This window comes from Oryctolagus cuniculus, chromosome 4, assembly GCF_964237555.1.
Source record: "Oryctolagus cuniculus chromosome 4, mOryCun1.1, whole genome shotgun sequence".
NCBI lineage: Eukaryota > Metazoa > Chordata > Mammalia > Lagomorpha > Leporidae > Oryctolagus > Oryctolagus cuniculus.
In genome coordinates this window covers 59,399,337-59,421,562 of record NC_091435.1, presented here as the reverse complement: position 1 = coordinate 59,421,562, position 22,226 = coordinate 59,399,337, and positions in this window count along the sequence as shown.

The following is a 22,226-nucleotide window of genomic DNA, read 5'->3' as shown; positions in this document are numbered from 1 at the left end:
CTTAATTCCCACTTAAATTAAACATGCTATACATGTTTTAGAATTTGTGAATTAGAACTGTAAGGGAATATAGCTGAAATGGAAGAATCTTCACATTCATTAAGTGAATGGCCTGCATATTACTTGGCCAATTTTAATGCCTTGCATATGTATTAAAATTGCCAATGGAAAGCAATATGTTAGCTTCTTAATAATTTGATTAATATCTACATTTTATAGATAAAAGTAAAATATATTATTGCAAATAATAGCAAATACCAGAATTTATTATAGACAGTGGACCAATTTTGTATGGAAAATAAATACTATTTTTCCCATTGAGAGTACATTGGATCTCTGATGAATGGAAGATTATAGAAAATCAAAGAAATAGGTAAATACTCTATATTAATTAATCAACAGTTGTTTATGGGATTGCAGAGTGAAGACAGTAGAGAGATGGATAAAGAATATTAGAGTTGAGAGCAGCCCTTAGCAGAGGATTTTCACTTTGGAAAGCATCAACCTGTGAAAAACTCCAACTTGTGATGAAATCCAAGGGCACATGTAGAAAGCTTTTGATAAAAATCAAATTTCATAACCCAGGGTCACAATTGTTAACTATGTGGCCTGTGCTCTAATTTTGTGTGTGCAATTCCTTCACATCAATAAAATGACTCATTATAGTGTCTGCCTTTTGGGTTTGATATGAGAATCAAATGTGCTGAAATATATGAATCACTTAGACTGACACTTACTACATGTCATATGGGTTGTGTTTTGCTATTTTTGTTTGATGTTTATTTCAAGTTGTTGATATTGGTGCCTGTGAAATCCTTGTATTACTCCCAAATTTTCAATAAAATTTACAACAAATATAAATTAATTGTGTGAAAATGTAGAGTAGGGAATGGAAGATCATGAAAAAAGCACTGCAAAACCTGGGTTTGTTGGCCTTATGCCTGAAATAATAGCAGAATTCAAAAATGGATAAGAACGTTTCATCAGTAAACATTCCAGAGTTGTCAGCTGAATGTGATGACCATGACACTATGGATATCCACTAGGAAAATCAGTCAAAGAAAGGGTGAAACTTTTTCATTTGCCAACAACATAAATAGCATTGGAGTTAATTTATGCTAAGTGAAATAAACCAAGCACAAAAGCAAATACCTTATGATCTCACTTGTATATGGAGTCTAAAAACTAGATTATCTCATAGATATTAAAAATATAATGATGAGATACCAGGGAAGGAGGTGGGGTGGGAAGGATGGAGAAAAGGATGAGAACTAGGTTACAGTTAGCAGTAAAGTGTCCTGGGATTCTATTGCACAGTAGGGTGACTATGAATAACTTTCATGTATTATGTATTTCTCAGTTAAAAAAAAGCTAGAGGATAGGATTTTGGATGCTTTCTCTATACAGAAATGTAAAATGCTTGAAAGGGTAAAATATTTACTGTGGTTAGGCATAACACTGTATATACATGTATTAAAATGTACAGTAACCTATAAATATGTACAATAGTATGTATCTATCAAAATTAAAAAAATAAAAATTCCAGAGGCATAACTGACCCTGCTAAGGCATAATGCATAAGCTCCTGGTATTTCATGGTTATAAGGAAATAGACTTTGGACTATCCAACATATGGGAGATGGGGATACAAACAAATTTGTTGCAAGTTTCAAAGAAAGGATATTTTTGAGTAATACTTACACAAATTATTAAGACTAGTCATTCAGCTAATTCAAGAAACATATTTAAAATTTACTACTTTCAGATACTGGCTTAAGAACTTGCCACAGAAATATTTAATTATTGCCTAAAAGATATCACATTTAATAAAAAAGAAATATAGTAAGTAATTATAATAGTAGTAAAAAATTAACATTTGCTATACTTTTTTAAGATAGGAGTACTGAACTAGGAATATACTTTTAACTATACAGAACAAAGTAAATTATAAGATACTGACATTTACATTCATACCAATTTTACTCTATGACTACTATAAATGTTCTTTATTGCAAAATATCTAGCATAATGAAAATAGAATTCTAGCTAAAATAAACAAAACCAAAATCTGATTTATTGAAATGTTTTACAAGGTAAACTTGCAGAAATTTGGCTTATTTTCAAGAATAAACTGGGGTGTAGAGTATTATGATTTTTTAAAAAGGAACCTAACATTAGATTCACTATTAACTTAAAATCCATAATTCAGTTGTTTAAATGAGTTATACAACAACTATAAAAACTTAGAAAATTTATAAATTTTAAAATCTCCAAGATAAATAGAAAATTTAACAGATAAAAATATTTAAAGATTCAAATTTATTTTTAAATATTGTCTTTTCCACAGCCACAAATTAAACAAATAAAAGCCAGAAACAAATTTCACCAAACCACCATTGGGAAGATAAATTCCATGTTATATAATTTGTTATTGAGAATTAATGGAGGTGAGCTTAGGGCTGGTATGTCCTCAGTATACAAACTAATTTTGAACAATATCAGAAATTAAAAATAAATCTATTCACACTTAAAATCATAGGCACAAATATAATGATTAAAATATCAAATCAATAAGGCTAATTAGGAAGATTTAATAAAAAAGAACCAAAATATTTCTCTAGATATTTATTTATTTATTTGAGAATCAAAAAGAAAGAGTCAGAGACAGAGAGAATCTCCTATCTACTGGTTCACTTCCAAACACCTGTAATGAGTGGGAAGAAACCCTAGAAACAGGAGTTTGGAAGTCATTCCAGGTCTCCTACATAACAGGAATTTACTTTCTTGGGTCAGCACTGCTCTCTGCCAGGTTCTACATTAAAAGGAAGCACAGGAAGCTGTAGTCAGCAGCCTGAGACAGAAGTAACTCACTCACTTTGATAGGAAAGCTGCAGTTCTAACCCACATCTTAAACAATAGGTCTAGCACCCACTCCTTTTTAGAATTGTATTCTTAAGTATTTATGCATGTGCATGTGTGTAGCTATAGATGACTCAACATGTAGAAGCTATGTTTTAAATTTTGGAGTAAGAGAGCTCATCTTTCACAAGGAATAGAAAAAGAAAATTTGCATAAACTTTAAGGTAAAATTTTAATTTTTTAAAAGATTTTATTTATTTACTTGAAACTCAGAGTTAAACAGAGAGGGAGAGAAGGAGAAGCAGAGAGAGAGAGAGAGGCCTTCCATTCGCTGGTTCACTCCCCAACTGGACGCAGTCGCCAGAACTGTGCCGAACCAAAACCAGGAGCCAGGAGCTTCCTCCAGGTCTTCCCATGTGGATGCAGCGGCCCAAGGACGTGGTCCATTCTCCACTGATTTCTCAGGCCATAGTAGAGAGCTGGATCGGAAGTGGAGCAACCAGGTCTCAAACTGGTGCCCACATGGGATGCTGGCACTGCAGGTGGCAGCTTCATCCACTACACCGCAGCACGGGTCCCAAATTAAAAAAATATATATTTATTTATTTATTTATATATTTATATTTTTACATTATGTATTTATATAAATATATATTTTATATATTTTATATTTATTATATATTTTTATATATATTATTTATATTTTATATATATTTTATATTTATATATATAAATATATATATATATTTTTTTTAACAGGCAGAGTGGACAGTGTGAGAGAGAGACAGAGAAAGGTCTTCCTTTGCTGTTGGTTCTCCCTCCAGTGGCCGCCGTGGCCAGTGTGCTGCGGCTGGCGCACCGCGCTGATCCCATGGCAGGAGCCAGGTACTTCTGGTCTCCCATGGGGTGCAGGGCCCAAGGACTTGGGCCATCCTCCACTACACTCCCTGGCCACAGCAGAGAGCTGGCCTGGAAGAGGGGCAACAGGGACAGAATCTGGCGCCCCGACCAGGACTAGAACCCGGTGTGCCAGCACCGCAAGGCAGAGGATTAGACTAGTGAGCCGCTGCATAGGCCCCAAATTAAAACTTTAATGGGGCCAGCGCTGTGGCTCACTTGGTTAATCCTCTGCCTGTGGCACCAGCATCCCATATGGGTGCCAGGTTCTGCTACTGGCTGCTGCTCTTCCAGTCCAGCTCTATGCTGTGGCCCAGGAGGGCAGTAGAGGATGGCCCAAGTGCTTGGACCCCTGCACCCCCATGGGAGACCATGAGGAAGCACCTGGCTCCTGGCTTCAGATTGGTGTGGCGCCGGCCATGGCGGCCATTTGGAGAGTGAACCAATGGAAGGAAGACCTTTCTCTCTCTCTCTCTCTCTCTCTCTCTCACTGTCTATAACTCTACCTGTCAAATAAAAAAAAAAGTTTAAAAAATTTATTAATCATAAATAAATGCAAAATTAAACAAATCAAAAACATTGTGAAAATATTTTTGAAAAACATAACAGAAGGTAAATCATCATGTGGCGGCTTTGTGACACAATGGGTTAAACTGCAGCTGGCAATACCAGTCTCATCTATTGCTCTTCCAAATTTCTGCTACTGTGTATGGGCAGTCAGTGGAAGACGATCCAAGTAATTGGATCCCTGCCACCAAGCTGGGAGACCTGGATGGAGTTCCTGACATCTGGCTTCAGCCTGATCCTAAAACAACTAACAGATCTCTCTCTCTAGTTCTGCCTTTCAAATAAATAATCTTAAGAACTACAGTGTGTACACCCTAAGATAATAATTATGATTTCTGCAACTTTTCCTAAAAAATGTACAAGAAGTTCCATAAAAGTTGATTCATTCCTATAACTGGTTACAACGTCATATCAAAGAAGATGATATCAATATGCATGTTTACTAGCTAAGGACTACACAAACAGTGGCACGTGCATAGCCGGTGGAATGCGGTATGTCCCTGAGAGTATCATCACTACTAGATCTCTAGGCCATATTATGGTCAAAGGAGGATGGAGGACATATGAATACTATGAAGTGTTTAATGTAAAAGTATCCTTCAAAATCCCTAAATATGTGGTGTGTTATCTATCTGCACATCAAATCTGAACACACTAAATGCACTGAGAATGGCTGAAAATAATTTAGCCAAAGTGTTTGACATCTATTATTCTTAAGAACAGGAGTCAAATTTATACACAAAATCATGTTTCAAATTTTACAGGAGAAAAACTATATCACATTTTACATTTATAATTAAAACAAAAATTTTAGATCAGCTTTGTATTCTTTTCACCCTTTCAATGACACAGGCACATATGTGAGTAAAGATACACTACATTTCTGTACTTCTTCATCCTTACATACATCCCCACAGTATTCCATAATCCCAAACAAAATGTTATTTAACAAGTGTTTATTACTATCAAATTCATGGTTAATTCAAGACCCCATTTTTGGTACCAGGGACACATTAGAAAATGATTTTAAAAATCCCTATCCTTGGCCGGCGTCGTGGCTCAATAGGCTAAGCCTCCGCCTGCGGCGCCGGCACACCGGGTTCTAGTCTCAGTCGGGGCGCTGGATTCTGTCCTGGTTGTGCCTCTTCCAGTACAGCTCTCTGCTGTGGCCCAGGAGTGCAGTGGAGGATGGCCCAAGAGCTTAGGCCCTGCACCTGCATGGGAGACCAGGAGAAGCACCTGGCTCCTGCCTTTGGATTAGTGTGGTGCACTGGCTGCAACGCGCCGGACGCTGCGGCCACTGAAGTGTGAACCAATGGAAAAAAGAAGACCTTTCTCTCTGTCTCTCTCTCTCTCACTGTCCACTCTGCCTGTGAGGGAAAAAACAAAGTCCCTATGATAGGGAACTTAGTCTAGATTGAGTCTACTAATCTGAATTTCAGTCAGAGGCCTAATTGACTCTGTCACTAATAAGTAAATTACAGTATTTGGTAAATTCCCTCTTTAGTTTCAGTAGGTGAGTTGATACTGAAATGTGAGAGTTAGTTACATCTAAGTCTGGAATTTTTGCTTGTGTCATTCTTTCCAACACAATGAGAACACACATTAAGTTCCTGTAATCTCACACAATCATCTTAACATAAGGCTATTGTTCAGAAACCTTCTACCTATTAGAACTATAAACTACATAATATGAGCTAATATTATCCATTTGGATGCATATGTCCACAGATAAACAAATATACACAAAAATGCACACAGACATGAAAGTTATTTTTAAAAGATTTTCAAAAATTTCATGCAAAGTCTTTCTTATGAAAAAATTATTCATGGGTGTCAGAGTTGTTTTTCAACACCACAATGTATTTGAGAGGCAAAGAGAGATACAGGGTGGGGGAGAGGAGACAGAGTGAGAGAGACAGCAAGTGCACTCTTCGTCACAGGCAGCTTAGCAGGTGTCTTAATCACTAAGTTATACACCTGCTCCATCTATCTTTTAATTCCATTTTCTGTAAGCTTTGTGAAGTTAATTCATATATGAAAATAGATACATACACAAAGATACACACATGGAACACATGGATGGATGGATGGATGGATGGATAGACAGATAAGTAGACAAAATTCCTGGTCATTACTTTTGGGGCCTGTGAATTACTCGTAAGAGAAGTTTGAGGAAATGAAAGATAATATTTTTAGGTTAAGGTATTTCCTTTAAGCACAGTGATGGTTTATTATATCAAGTCTTTCCAACAAGAACTCTGGAGACTCCAATATGTCCCTTGGTGGGATAAAACTCCCTGAGAGTCACTGATTTAGAGATTCTGCTTCTAAATGAATAATGAAGCTAAACATGATCATCATAATTCTTGGCCATGCTGAGTTCTTTGCATATTATTTCCTCTAATGATATTTATATCATGACATAATGTTTTAAACTCAAATACCCATAAGAAAACAAATGCAAAAATGTACAATACATAGATGAAGCAATTAGGTTCAAGAAAATATGGACTTGGATGATTTTGTTGAACTAGGAAGAACATAATACTTGTGTGATATAAAAACACATTAAAACTTGATTGATTTTGACACACTAACTCAAACATGCCTGAGTATCAAATCATTTTACTCTCCCTCTCCCAACCTGTGACCTTCATGACATACATATATATATATTTTTTTTCTATGAGGACCCCTTTTCCTATTAGTTATAAGAAAATAATCAGAAGTGGACTCTGTTTTCTTGCCAAAGGGAAAGTTTGTTGTTCAGCAGGAAGCACAGATACACTTGATTTGTCTGCAACTTTTCTTCTGTAAGCTGTTACTGAAACCTAGAGGATAAAAAATATAATAACTTAGAGAGGATGTTAGTCTTGCCACCATATCGCAAATCTCATTATGAATAAATACTTCCTAGCCAATGAGGAAAGAAGAGAAGAAGGAGTAAAAAGTGCTCTGTGGAGAGATGATACAAGAGTAGCTGTATGCCCTCCGGCACACAGACATAACATTATTCCAGCCTTCCAGAATTACCCCGAGTACAAAAATGACGCAAAAGAAGTCTGCCTGTTATCTCCAAAATGTGTGTAAGTACTAGAAATATCTATCACTCCCTGGCTAAGGATGGCCCAGGTACAGAAGTAAGAACCATATATAGAGCATGATTTACATTGAGATATCTTGACAGTGTAATGCCAGAGACACCTTCAGATAATCAATTAATACTAAAAGTACTGCACAGACTATAGCCACATTCTTGTGTGGGATGGGGCTGAGAAGTCAAAGTTAATGTTTACTGGCAGTCTCACTGACTGGGATTTGAAGTTTCACCACTGAATTTATAAAATCAGAATTTGTGAAGTGATCATCCACTTATTCTTAAAATGGGATTAAGATAAGTTTTAGTAAAATTGTAAATAACTCAAGGAATGTTTGAAACTTTTAAAAGTTTAGATGTCTGCATATACAATACTACTAAATAGTAAAATTGAACCTAATTACTGAATAGTAAAATAGTAAATATAAAAATATTTCATATTTTTCACATGCATTAGAAATTATTTAGAAGTTTGGAGATTTTCACAAGTTGTATATTGTGACAATAAAAAAGAGACTTGTGAATATATTTCTAATAACACTGTGTGAAAACTATCCTCAAATTCATTCTGAAATAAAAAGAAGGTACAAGATGTATCTGAATAGCCGAAAGTAATTTTATGGAAGTCTATACTGTAAAATCTCACGTCCTTTCCTCATTCAAGGACCCTCAAGACCCCACTCAAGGACTATTAACTTTAAATATATACATCTAGTAAACCTCATTATTGGCATTGCCTTCCCAGAGCAGATATAACCATTTTAAGAGAAATTGTAAAGAGCAAGATCAAGAGCCAGAGGGACATAACTGCTTAATCCAATCAGTGTAAAGTACCAAATCTGCTTCACTCACCCACACCTTTGTTTTGAAGCACCTGAGTTTTCAGAAAAAAAGAAATTCTATTACTTCAATGCTCTGTGGAGATAACAACCAATGAATATAATGAAATAATCATTGTGATGCTATAGTTTCCCATGTCAGTTCTCTGACTAGATTTCTTTAGTTCTAACTAGTTGTTTCTATTTAGATTTTTAAGATAGGAATGAACAGTTGTTTCTAACTAAACAAAAAAGATTATGCACATTATAAAAAACTTTTTGTTAAAAAAACTTGTGTACTATATTCATTTTTAAAGTTGACTTTTAAAACAATTTATTTGGAGGGCAGGCATTCTGGCAACTGGATTCTGCCACTGCCTCGGATGCATTTATCTTGACTCAGAATCCTGCTTCCACATATGATCCAATTCTCTGCTAATGAAACACGGTGACAGCAGATGAGGCTCGGGTCTCAGGGGAGAACTGAGTGAAATTCCAGGCTTTTCTATTTGACTTGTCCCAGCCTTTGCTTTTGTGGGCATTTTGGGGAGTGAATTAGTGGATGGAAAATCTGTCCTTGTCCCTCCCTCTCTGCCCCTGTCACTCTGCCTTTGAAGCAAATGCGTAAATATAAATATCATTTGAAAAGCAAAGAGACATAGAAAGAAAGAGAGCTCCATCCACTGGTTCTCTCCCTAAATGACCACAATAGCCAGGGATGATCCAGACTGAAGCCAGGAGCCTGGAACTCAATCCAGGTACTCGTGTTAGTGGCAAGAACTCAACTACTTGACACCTCTGCTGCCTTTCAGGGTATGCACTAGCAGGAAAGGGGAATTAGGAGTAGAATCAACACTTCAAACCTGCCACTCCTATATGAAATGTGTGTATCCCAAGAAGTGCCTTAACCTGTACTACAAACTCTTACTCCTAAAATATTTTTTAAAATACTTTTCTTCCATTTATTACAAGTATCATTGATTCAATTCCAACTGATGCTTTAAGAATTCTAGTGCTTTTTTTCCCAATTAAGCTGATTTCAATATATGCTTTATTTCTTTTACTTGATCATTACAGCTAGAGTATTTTTCATACTTATTATTTCATACATATTTATTGAATATTTAATAAGTGCTAGATCTTGAGTTCATTGTTAGGAAAATACTTGAAATATTTAGTAATCTTGTGCTTTTTAAATTTTATTCTCTGGAGCTGAGCACAAGAAAGGTAGTCAAATAACAGTAAGTAGGACGGGCAAATTATTGAAGAGTTTCCAGCAAAGATTTTTCTTTATTTTCTTTTGTATTATATGAAGATTGACCTGAATTGCTAAGTGAAAAATAGATTAGAGGGGAAAGAGTTAGTAGGGAAATGAGTGAGATCAGTTAAGAAAATATAAGAGAGCAGCAAGAGATACAAGATCATGTATGGAATTATTAACACCATTTGGAATAGATGATGAGTTGGAGCTGAAGTGAGAGAAAAAGGAAACATCAGATTTATAATTTGATGGTTTCAATCATTATACAAGAAACACAAGCAAGGATCAAGAGAAATCAGGTTGGGTAAACTTCAAGAAATGCTTCAAGAATCACATCTTAATCTGGGTATTTAAGTGACATGTAAAGGTCTAAATCACAGAAGTCAACACTGAACAGAGAAATTTGATGCTAAAAGGCATTTGAAGGTGATGCAATTTACACATATTAGGTCAATAAAGAATAAAATTGGAAAGTCCAGAGGATTTTATTTACAAAGTACATTTTTTTGGATTCTTTAATATGATAGTGTAAAACATTTGTCCTATGTCCATAAATTGTAATTATGGGTTTTCCACACACATCTGCATGTTATAATCGCAACAACTATCTGAAACATATTTTTTATTTTATTTTATTTTATTTTTTTAATTTTATTTGACAGGTAGAGTTATAGACGGAGAGAGATAGAGTTCACTCCCCAAATGGCTGCCATGGCCAGCGCTGTACCAACTGAAGCAAGGAGCCAGGTGCTTCTCCTGGTCTCCCATGTGGGTGCAGGGCCCAAGCACTTGGGCCACCCTCCACTGCCCTCCCAGATCACAGCAGAGAGCTAGACTGGAAGAGGAGCAACCGGGACTAGAACCCTGTGCTCATGTGGGATGCCGGCGCTGCAGGTGAAAGACCGACCAAGTGAGCCTCGGCGGCAGCCCCATACCTGAAACATATTGAAACAATGTTGGTTTAATTAATGCTAGGAATTCAATAACTTTGTCATTACGTTTCCCATCTATCTTACTTTTTCTGAATTAAAATCTAATTGATAATGTTTTCCCCCTGAATATCCAATATCAAAGTGAATTTAACATTTCCATTTCAATTAAATGAAACGATTGTCTCCTCCCCTTCTTCCAGTAACTCTTCATATTTTTCCCAGATTTAGCTAAACATTTTCTAAACTCTCTTTATTCCAAATTTTGGAATGGCCCTCACCCATCCCAGTCTTCATTGGTCTCTCCCTTCGATATCTATATTTATGATTTGTATAGTATGTTTGTTGAAGAATTAGCATCTTGAGTCCCTCTGCCTTCATTGTAGTGTTGGTTCTTCATTCCTGAATACTCTTATAGAATCAACCCCAGAGTTGCTCACGCATACTCCAATTACTCTTATCCTCAGTACTCTGCTGCCATAGTATCCCATCAGTACCTTATCCATCATCTGAGTTCTCCTCAAAGGTATGCAATGGCATCTTAATTTGTTCATGGTAACTCATGTAGTCTTTGGTGTTACTTTGTCTCATCATGTCCTAACACAGGAGCTTATTTTCTGCCTCTTCTATGAAATCCGCAGACTCACTGCAACTTTTCTAATTTTGCACTTGTTTCTTCACCCTCTAAATGGTTAATTTTTCTGAACTACATTTGTTTACCAGTTCTAATACAAACCTTTCTTTAAGACCTGACTCAAAATAAAAGTTTTTATGTTATTCTCTGCTCACTGCACATTATTCATCTCCTCAGACTTTGAACATATATAAATCTAACAGTATTAACAAATATGCCAATCTTGATTTGAAAGTCTTTAGTTTTTAAATTTAAGAAAGATTATATAAACTCCTTGAGGCATTAGACACTTTATCTGAAGATGATAACAATAATATCAATCATATAACATTTATTGAACTCTTATGTTCGTGCTACATATGTATATTACCCCATGTAATACCCCATGCAAAATTGAAGTAGGTGATACTATAATTATAGATCAAAAATGATATCACAAAGAGCTTTAATAGTGTTTACAAGAGAATGATAGAAGCTACATATTTTTAAAAGATTTATTTATTTATTATTTGAAAGGCGGAGTCATGGAGAGGCAGAGGCAGAGAGAGAGAAAGAGGGGTTTTCCATCCACTGGTTCCCCAAATGGCTGTAATGGTCAAAGCTGGGCTGATCTGAAGCCAGGAGCCAGGAGTTCCTTATGGATCTCCCATGCAGGTGTAGGAGCCAAAGAACTTGGGCCATCTTCTACTTCTTTTCCAGGCCACAGCAGAGAGCTGGATTGGAAGTGGAGCAGCCAGGTCTCAAACCAGTGCCCATATGGGATGTAGGCACTGAGGCAATGGCTTTACCCACTACACCACAGCACCAGACCGAGGCTACATTTAAAAAGATTATGTGACTTTTGTACTTTTGTTCTGTTTGTTGAAGACTCCCAAAATGTTTAAAACAATTTTCTTCTCCCTGCCTCCCTCCCTCTCTCCCTCCCACCCTCCCTCTCTTCCTTCCTTCCTTTCTTCCTTCCTCCCTCCCTCCCTTCCTCCCTTCCTCCCTTTCTCCCTTCCTCCCTTCCTCCCTTCCTTCCTTTTTATTTGAAAGGGAGAGAGAGAGAGAGCAAGTGAGCTCACCCAAGCCCTGGTTTCTCCATGTGTTCACAACAGCTTGGCTGGGTCCATGCCAAATACAGGAGTTGATAACCAAATTTGGATCTCCCACATGGGTGGAAGGGACCCAACACTTTCAGCGATCACCTGTTGCATCCCAGGATGTGCCACAGCAGTAAACTGTGGAGTCTGGTGTAGAACAAGGACTTGACACAAGGCACTCTGAAATGGGATTACAGGCATCCCAAAAAGTTCCTTAAAAAGTTGTACCAATACCTGACTTACCTTTGCTGTTAATTATGACCTTATGTTACATTCTTCTCATATACCATGTATGAAACACAGATCTCAATATTAATGACACACTGAAAATATTGTTCACAAACTGAATAAAAATGTTGAAATAACGTTCAGTGATTTAAAAATATTGTTTGTCATTTAAACTGCCTCTCATAATGAAAACAGCTTATAATCTCTGGGATTTGTAACTAACATTGTTTCTTCACATCCTGACTCATCCTTTCAGTTGCATGAATAATAGTCCAATGTTCCAGACACTTTTCCTCACCAGATTTAATGAAACCAGCAAATCTAAAACATCCTGAGTTCTCAGCAGCGAAGCATAAGTAAACAATTAATCTCCAACAGTTCACCTACCAAGAATGAACTTCAGAGCTTAATTCAGCATCTCACATGGTTCTATGTCTAAACTCTCTCCTGGAGGAGAAAAACTAAAAGCCCAAATCAGAGCATCAAGAAAATAGAGACATAAATGATGCTGAGAAAAACTGAGTTTTCCATCAGTGAAAAAGAATGAGCAAATATTTTTTGTGTGGTGAAAAGTGATTCTGATCTTGTAACTTTTTGATTGGAAATTGCCTCATTTTCACCCTCTGCAAAACAGGTTTAATGGTATATATGCATTACAGAAGGCCACTGTAGGACTTAATTAAAGCTGTAAAATATAGAAAGGGTCCGTCTGTACTCACCTTGCCACTCACCTTTGTCATTTAACTTTCCTCAAGGGGATCATGCTTTTTATCAGTTGTAATATAAAAGATAACCACAGGACACTATGAAAGGCAATAGAGCAAAATGATTTTATGTCACTGTATGGAAGTAGCAACATATAGCAGTAGTTGGCAAGATGGCTAAATTCCAAACATAGAAATGCTGCAAAAATACACTAGGCTTTGTCACTATGTGAATTTCTACTCTTAATCCACTAGAGTTCATCCTTTAAAAATATGAGACCCTTATTGCCATCTTCCTACATTCATAGCTTTTCATTCTGATGAAACAAAAGCCAAAGACTTTACAAGAACGTATTTGCACACTCTGGCCCTTTCTTTGCTCTCTCACCACATGACTCAAACTCCATTCTCTTCCAAATCAGACCAGCTAACTCATGGATTCTGCATTGCCTGTTTCCTGGTCTCAGATCCTTATTAGCTGGATATCTGTACAACTCATCTTCTTCATCCTTCCATCATGTTTGTGCACAAATTATACTTTGGTAGTAATAACCTGGTAATCACAACCTGCACTTTGCATTCTTGAATGTTCTTTCTGCTTAATTTCTCTCCATAATTATTACCACCACACAACACACTATAGATTGCAATTCTTTGTTATTGCCTGTTTCTCCTTACTAGGGTGAAAGCTCCATGGACATGGAAAGATTGAGTTGTTGACTGATTTATTCCCAAGACCTAGAAAACTGCTTGTCACAAAGTTGGCTTACTGTGGTAAATATTTATTGAGTGAATAAATGAGATGGAAAAATTTCAAATCTCAGGATGGAAATAAGGTAGCATGAAATATAGTCAATCAGGGATTTTCTACATGGAGAAAATTGTCAAGGTGTATTTATAGGTAAAATCTTCATTCTACATATATTATTTGTTGCTATTTTAAAAATCCTATAATTAGTGAGTCTATTTATTCATCAATAATTATTTAAAATATCTGCATATGTAGCATATTCTATTCTCTGAATTATACAAACAGCTTAAGGAAAGGTGGTTTTATGCCTCATTAAATAGTCCCCAAATTAATATTTTTTAAACTACAGTACCCTCACTGAACTACCACTTCCATATCTCTGTTCCATGCCTTTCTAATCTATACCTCAAAAAAATGTAAGTGTATGTGTTTGGGAGGGGGTAAAAATTCACAAAAATATTCAAATTGAAAAAATCATGCTAAATGGAGACTTTTAGTTGACATAATTTGTTTGGTAATTACCAATGAATGGATTACAAATGTATGCTGTGTAAGGAACAACTGTCAACTATGAGGAGCTTAATTTTATTCCTAATTGCTAAGATGCTTCCTAGATATCACTTTTATGTCTAGGTGCTACAGTCAAAAAATCAGGAAAGGAGAAAATGAGTATGCTGTGGCAGGATTTTCAAATCATGTCATATGAAAGTCATAAACCAAAGCAAAAAGAAGGAGAAGAAGGAAAATTGGGGAAACCAAACTCCCATTAGATATATTTACACTTGAGACAATAAATTAGACTTTTTAAAATATTTCTTTATTTATTCAAGAGGCATAGTTATAGAAAGAGAGAGGGAGACACAGAGAGAGAGGTCTTCTATCTTCTGGTTTATGCTCCAAATGGTTGCACCCGTCAGAGCTGGGCCGATCCAAAGCCAGGAGCCAGGAGCTTCTTCTGGGTCTACCATGCATGTGCAGTGGCCCAAGCACTTGAGTCATGTGCCACTGCTTTCCCAGACACATGAGCAGAGAGCTGGATTGGAGGAGGAGAACCTGGGACATGAACCGGTGCCCACATGGGATTCCGGTGCCACAGGCAGAGGCTTAACCTGCCATGCCACGGTGTCGGCTCCAATAAATCAACTTTGTTTTGTATCCAAAGCAGTATAAAAGATTCAAGCAAAGAATTATCAATGTAAGCAAAAATATTAAGAATATTTTCCAGTATGAAGTTGTACGCCAAAGAGGTTACACATTTATGCTTATTAAATATGTTAACACAAATTATTTCAGTAAAAGGTGGGGGGCTGGATCAGAAATTCAGATATTTGAACAACGGATTTTTTTTTCTTTTTTTTATTTAGTAAATATAAATTTCCAAAGTACAGTTTATGGATTACATTGGCTTCCCCCCATAATTTCCCTCCCACTTGCACCCCTCCCATCTCCCGCTCCCTCTCCCATAACATTCACATCAAGATTCATTTTCAATTAACTTTATATACAGAAGATTGATTCAGTATATATTAAGTAAAGATTTCATCAGTTTGCACCCACACAGAAACACAAAGTGTAAAAATACTGTTTCAGTACTAGTTATAGCATTACTTCACATTGGACAACACATTAAGGACAGATCCCACATGAGAAGTAAATACACAGTGACTCCTGTTGTTGACTTAACAATTTGACACTCTTGTTTATGATGTCAGTAATCTCCCTAGGCTCTTGTCATGAGCTGCCAAGGCTATGGAAGCCTTTTGGGTTTTCCAACTTCGATCTTATTCCGACAGGGTCATAGTCAAAGTGGAAGTTCTCTCCTCCCTTCAGAGAAAGGTACCTTCTTCTTTGATGGCCCCATTCTTTCCACTGGGATCTCATTCGCAGAGATCTTTCATTTAGGTCTTTTTTTTTTTTTTTTTTCCAGAGTGTCTTGGCTTTCCCTGCCTAAAATACTCTCATGGGCTCTTCAGCCATATCCGAATGCCTTAAGGGCTGATTCTGAGGCGAGAGTGCTATTTAGGACATCTGCCATTCTATGAGTCTACTGTGTATCCCGTGTCCCATGTTGGATCATTCTCTCCCTTTTGGATTCTATCAGTTAGTATTAGCAGACACTAGTCTTGTTTATGTGATCCCTTTGACTCTTAGACCTATCAGTGTGATCAATTGTGAACTGAAGTTGATCACTTGGACTAGTGAGATGGCATTGATACATGCCACCTTGATGGGATTGTATTGGAATCCCCTGGCATGTTTCTAACTCCACCATTTGGGGCAAGTCCGATTGAGTATGTCCCAAATTGTACATCTCTTCCCTCTCTTATTCCCGCTCTTATATTTAACAGGATCACCTTTCAGTTAAAATTTAAACACCTAAGAATAATTGTGCGTTAATTACAGAGTTCAACCAATAGTGCTAGAACAAAAAAAAAATACTAAAATTGATAAAGTATTAAGTTGTTCATTGACAGTCAGGATAGGGGCGGATCAAGTCACTGTTTCTCATAGTGTCCATTTCACTTCAACATGTTGGATATTTTATCAACACAAAATCACCAATAGATAGATCCAAACATAAGAGAGCACAGTTACCCATGAAAAGATTTCTAGGATGACATCTAAGAACAAATGTACAACTCTAATACTGATTTTATTTATTTATTTTGAAGTTTATATAATTCAGAAATGTCTAACAAATTTTATAGGACATACTGATCCTTTAGTTCCAATTCTGGAAATTTATTCTAAATTATTAGTAGGCTATAGACTATGGCCTTGTTTCTAATAAGGAAAAGGTGTAAAGCATTTACATTTTAATAATAATGAATGAAGGCGTACATTTGGCCTAGCAGTTAAGATACCCATTTCCCATATCAGAGTGCTCTAGCTTCTGACTGCACCTTCCTGCTAGTGCAGATGTTAGGCAGCAGTGACGACGTGAATGATTGTGTCCTGCAACTCATTAGGAGACCCGCATTGAATTCCCAGCTCCTATGTTTGGCCCTCAGCCATTTCTGAGGTCATTTGGGGCATTTGGGAAATGAATCAAAGGATGGGAACCCTTTCTCTCTTACTCTAAAATAAATTTAAGGGACTGGTATTGTGGTGTAGTAGGTTAAGTCATGGCCTGTGACACTGACATCCTATATGGATGTTGGTTTACATCCTGGTTGCTCTACTTCTGATCCAGCTCCTTGATGATATTCCTGGAAAAGAAGCAGAAGGTAGTCCAAGTACTTGTGCTTCTGCACCCTGTAGGAGACACAGATGAAGCTTCTGGTTCCTGGTTTCATTCTGGCACAGTCCTGGCCAATGCAGACATTAGGGGAGAGAACCAATAGGTGGAAGTTATCTCTCTCTCTCTCCTCTCCTCTTTGTAACTTTGGCTTTCAAATACATAAATACATGTTTAAAAAAATTAAAAATTTAAAAATAAGGTAGTGAATGGTTAAATAACTCATGATATATCCAAGTAATTAAGTGAAATTAAAAAAGGAAAATTTACTATAAAATTAGTATTAGTTTTTTAAAAATATTTAAAATGTTTGCATAGTACAATTTATTTTTTGTATAAATTATCTTACACATTAATTGTGTTGCCCATAATGTGCTGCCCATAATAAAAGCTTCCTCTCATTACATGTGTGTGCGTGTACACACACATACACACAGTGGAAAATGATGAATGCTTTTAAAAGCACTGACAATGATTTTCTTGAGATAGTGAATTATGAGTTATTTATTTACTTTTTAAATTATCTTAGTTATATTTTTATTCTAATTTATTTAATATTTTCAATTTACTTTTTAAATTTTGGATTAACATAAAATATCTGTTTATGGGGTATAGTAAAATATTTTAACAGGTAAAACCAGCATAAAATAATCATACAGGAAATCAGGCCATTAGCTCTTCCACTTCCTTTAACATGGACTATAGATATTCTACTGCTCTGTGAAACAATACAGGCCATTACTTTCATGGCACTGCATTTTAGTGTACATTATCAGATCTCCTCCATCTCCCTACATTTCGCAGAATCTAATAAAATCACTATTTTAGATTCTTAACAACCATATATACAGATACATGTATTTATCTATTTTAAGTTCTACATATGAGAGAATATGTGGTATTTGTATTTGGGGTTTAGCTTATTTCACTTAACATAATGATCTATACTTCATCCATTTTGTTGCATATATCAAGATTTTATTCTATCTTATGGCCAAGAAGTGTTCCACTTTGAATGTATACCACATTTAATTTATCCATTCATTAATTAATGGGCATCTAGGTGACTTCATATCTTGGCTACTGTGAATAGAAATGTAATAAACATGGCAATGCATGTATCTCTTTCATATGCCAATATCATTTCCTTTGCTGGTGATGAATTCCTTCAATTTTTACTGGTCTTGGAAAATATTTATTCTTCATTTATGAAAGTTAGTTTTGCTTGTTGAAGTGTTCTGGGTTGGCTAATATTTTTTCTTTCAGAATTTAGAGTATGTATCTACGAACCCTTCTGATTTGTTGGTTTTTTGTTGGAAAAAAAAGCTGCTGTCTATCTAATAGGGTTTCCTTTAAAAGTGGCCTCGTGCTTTTTCTTTTGTAAATTTTAGCATTCTAGAATTCCTTTTGTGTTTCACTTTTGAAAGTTTGACTGTAATGTGCTGTGTTGAGATTCTTTTCTGTTCATGCATGTTTGGGGTTCTACGGGCTTTCTATATTTAGATGTGCATATCTTTCTCCAAATTGGAGAAGTTTCCAGTTTTTATTTCATTTCACAGATTCTCTAAACCATGTTTTTTTTCCATTGCTTCAAGGAATCCTAAAACTTGAATATTGTTTTGTTTGATAAAATCCTAGAAATAACAAAGGTTGTTTCATTCTTTTATTTTTTTCTCCTCTTTGTTGTACAACTGACAGATTTCAAAAGACTTGTAAGGTTCAGATATTCTTTCTTTTGCTTGATTCAGTTTGTTAAGACTTTCAGCAATATTTTCGTTTGAATTACTGTGTTCTCCATTTCTACTATGTGTTTAGTTCTTTTCTAAGATGTCTTTCTTTGCTGAATTTCTTATTTATATCATGCATTTATTTTCTAATTTCGTTTAACTGTGCATCTGAATGGTTTTCTGTCTCTAGATAACCTTTAAAGATTCTAAGAGGCATTACTTCAATATCCTTTTCATTACAGTCTGATACTAAACATTATCATATTCCTTTAGGGCATTATAATGCAATGATTTTGCACACTTATTGTGTGTCTACATTGATTTTTGTGCCTCTGGGGATATACTGTTTCTATCACTGTGTGTTTTTTTTTTTTTTTTTTTTTTTTTTTTTTTGGATATCCAGGGCTTTATTTTGTAATGCAGAGGCCACATCGTGGTCCCAAGCCCACTTCCCACCCTGCACTTCTTAATCTATCACTGGTAAAGAATGTTTTTCATGAATTGAAGGCTGTTTCTTAAGTTTATTTTGGGTGTTGGTTAGACAGGCTGCTCTTTCTTTTGTTCCATTTGTATGCTGCAGTGTGTTCTCCCTATTCTTTTTTTTTTTTTTTTTTTTTTTTTTTTTTGACAGGCAGAGTTAGACAGAGAGAGAGAGAGATAGGTCTTCCTTCCGTTGGTTCACCCACCAAATGCCTGCTACGGCCAGTGCGCTGCGCCGATCCAAAGCCAGAAGCCAGGTGCTTCCTCCTGATCGCCCATGAGCGTGCAGGGCCCAAGCCCTTGGGCCACAGCAGAGATCTGGACTAGAAGAGAAGCAACCAGGACAGAACCGGTGCCCCAACAGGGACTAAAACCTGGGCTGCTGGCGCCACAGGCGGATGATTAGCCTAGTGAGCCACAGCGCCGGCCTCCCTATTCTTTTTTACTGTTGTTATTAATGAAAGTAGTTAACAGAGATCAGGGCACTCCTGGTGCCCAATAGGGTTTCTGGGATCCCCATCACACAGTTTCCTATGTGTCTCCCAAGTGAGGGCCTGGAGCCATGAACTGTTAGTACTGTGGGTTGAGCATACCAACAGAGTCAAGATCTAGAGCTGCAAAAACAGCACTTGCTGAGGGCAAGTTAGCCTGGTAATAGCATCAAGCTCAGAGACCTGCAGCCATAGACTTCATCTATGACAATGGCTATGACTCTGGAATAGCAGGGCTACACTTGGGCCACACTCTATGGAAGGAACTCAGAGCTTTAAGCCATATTCTGGGCTAGGGTTGGGGGGCAGTGCAGGATGCAGGACCCCAGGTCAGAGCCATGAGTGGTAGCAATACCATAAACCAAGCAAGGTACAAAAAACCCAGTAGCTCTTTATGGGATGCACTGGAATGAGTGGAGTGCAGGAAACCTGGCCGGCATAGTGGGGGGCCCTGGAATCCTGAGTGGTGCCAGATCTTGGTCTGCAGGTATGAGCAGGTTGGGTGCATGGACAATCCTGAGCATGCATAGTCTTTAGTTCCTACTCAGACCCTGGTGCACACAGAGTTGTGAGTCATTGAGGACAAACTGGATGAAGTCATGCACATCCTAGAGTCCCAGTTTACAAAGGTTCCAGCAGCAACCAGTACCCTGAATGGCTGGGGGAAAGTAAAGAATGCAGAGAATAACAATGCCCTAGTCTGAGGAGAGAGGCATCCTTGCCTCTAGGATCTTATGGACTGGAATTCCCAATGCTTCACATCCACTATACCCTGAGTTACTGAGTACTGTGTAGACCAGGGTGTTAGGATCACCCTTACTTTGTTGGAACCAGTTGGATATGTGAGAGACAGTCTTCCTAGCTAAAGTACTAGAAGTTCTATGATGCCCCTGGGCAGGAGATATGCAAAGGCTCCTGACTCCTTGAGAAGTGTGGATTCTGACTATGGTGCCTTTCTCCAGATGAAGTTGTACAATCAAAGTCTGCGGTTTGGGGATTTTATGGGGAGGAGACAAAATAAGAAATGAGTTTCTTCTCTGGTGGAAGGCAACTGTAAATTCTCCAGATAACTCTCTGTATTGAGCACATGGTTTGTGGTGAATGGATTCCTCTCTAGCAAGGATTACCCACCTATTACATGTCTGACTGGGTAATGAAGAAAAAGTAATGGTTTTCTGTAGTAGTCAGTTTTTTTTTTTTTTTTTTTGAAAGGTAGATTTATAGACATGAGAGAGAGTGACAGAGAGAAAAGTCTTCCGGAAGTTGGTTCACGGAAGTTGGTTCATTCCCCAAATGGCCGCTACGGCCAGCGCTGCACCAATCTGAAGCCAGAAGCCAGGTGCTTCCTCCTTGTCTCCATGCGGGTGTAGTGCCCAAGCACTTGGGCCACCCTCCACTGCCTTCCTGGGCCACAGCAGAGAGATGGACCAGAAGAGGAGCATCCGGGACTAGAACCCGTTGTCCATATGGGATGCCAGCACTGCAGGTGGGAGGATTAACCATGTGAGCCACAGCGCCGGCCCATGTAGTAGTCAGTTTTTCATCACTAGTAAGTACCTGACACAGGATACTTTTAAATGAAAGAGGGTTTTTTGGCTCACAGCTTTGGAGATACACAATCCAAGATCAGCTGGCCCTTGTTAGTTTGGGAAGCCTGGAGTGTAGCAAACGTGGAGCATGTATGGAAGAATAATAACAAGCTAGGAAACAGAGAAAGTAGTTGGGCCCTACACAGGCTTTCATTAAACAAAAACAAAAAACAAAAACAAAAAACAACAAAAAACAAAATAAAACAAAACTTCATGAGAACTATGTTCTGAGGCACATTAATGATATATAATGATCTCCAGTAAACCAAATTCCTAGACATCATAATTGGATTAAGTTTCCCAGATCTTAGTACTATCAACATAATGACTTTGAGAGTTAATCATATTAATGAATTTCACAGTCATATCTTGCTAAAACCATGGAACTTTCTTAAGCCATTCTGGATTACTTGACATGAACATTTTGTCCCCAAATTATATTTATTTGCAAGTTATCTAGAAATAAAAGTTGTTATAACTGCAAAGTGTGATTTATGTTCTAATTGAGTACTTCAGTTTCTATGGTTAGTCATGGTTAGTTACTAGGTTGCTAAAATCCTTAGAATACCAAAGTAAATTTGAATTTTGTCTAAATATCATTGAGATAGAATAAAAAGAAGCACATTGTGGCATATATCTCAGTTCTATGTGTCTTTTTTTAGTGTTATTTGAATTACTCTGAAAAGTTTCCATCAAGATTTATGTAAGAGAAAAATAGTTTACAATTTTATGCTTTTTTTAAAAACATGTATGGAGTATATCTGTGTGGAATAAAACAAGGGATGTGATTTCCTTTAATTTCCAAGCCACTTACTTAGTTTGAATACATTGAATTCTCCATGATTTAAACAAGCACAATATTAGAGAATAT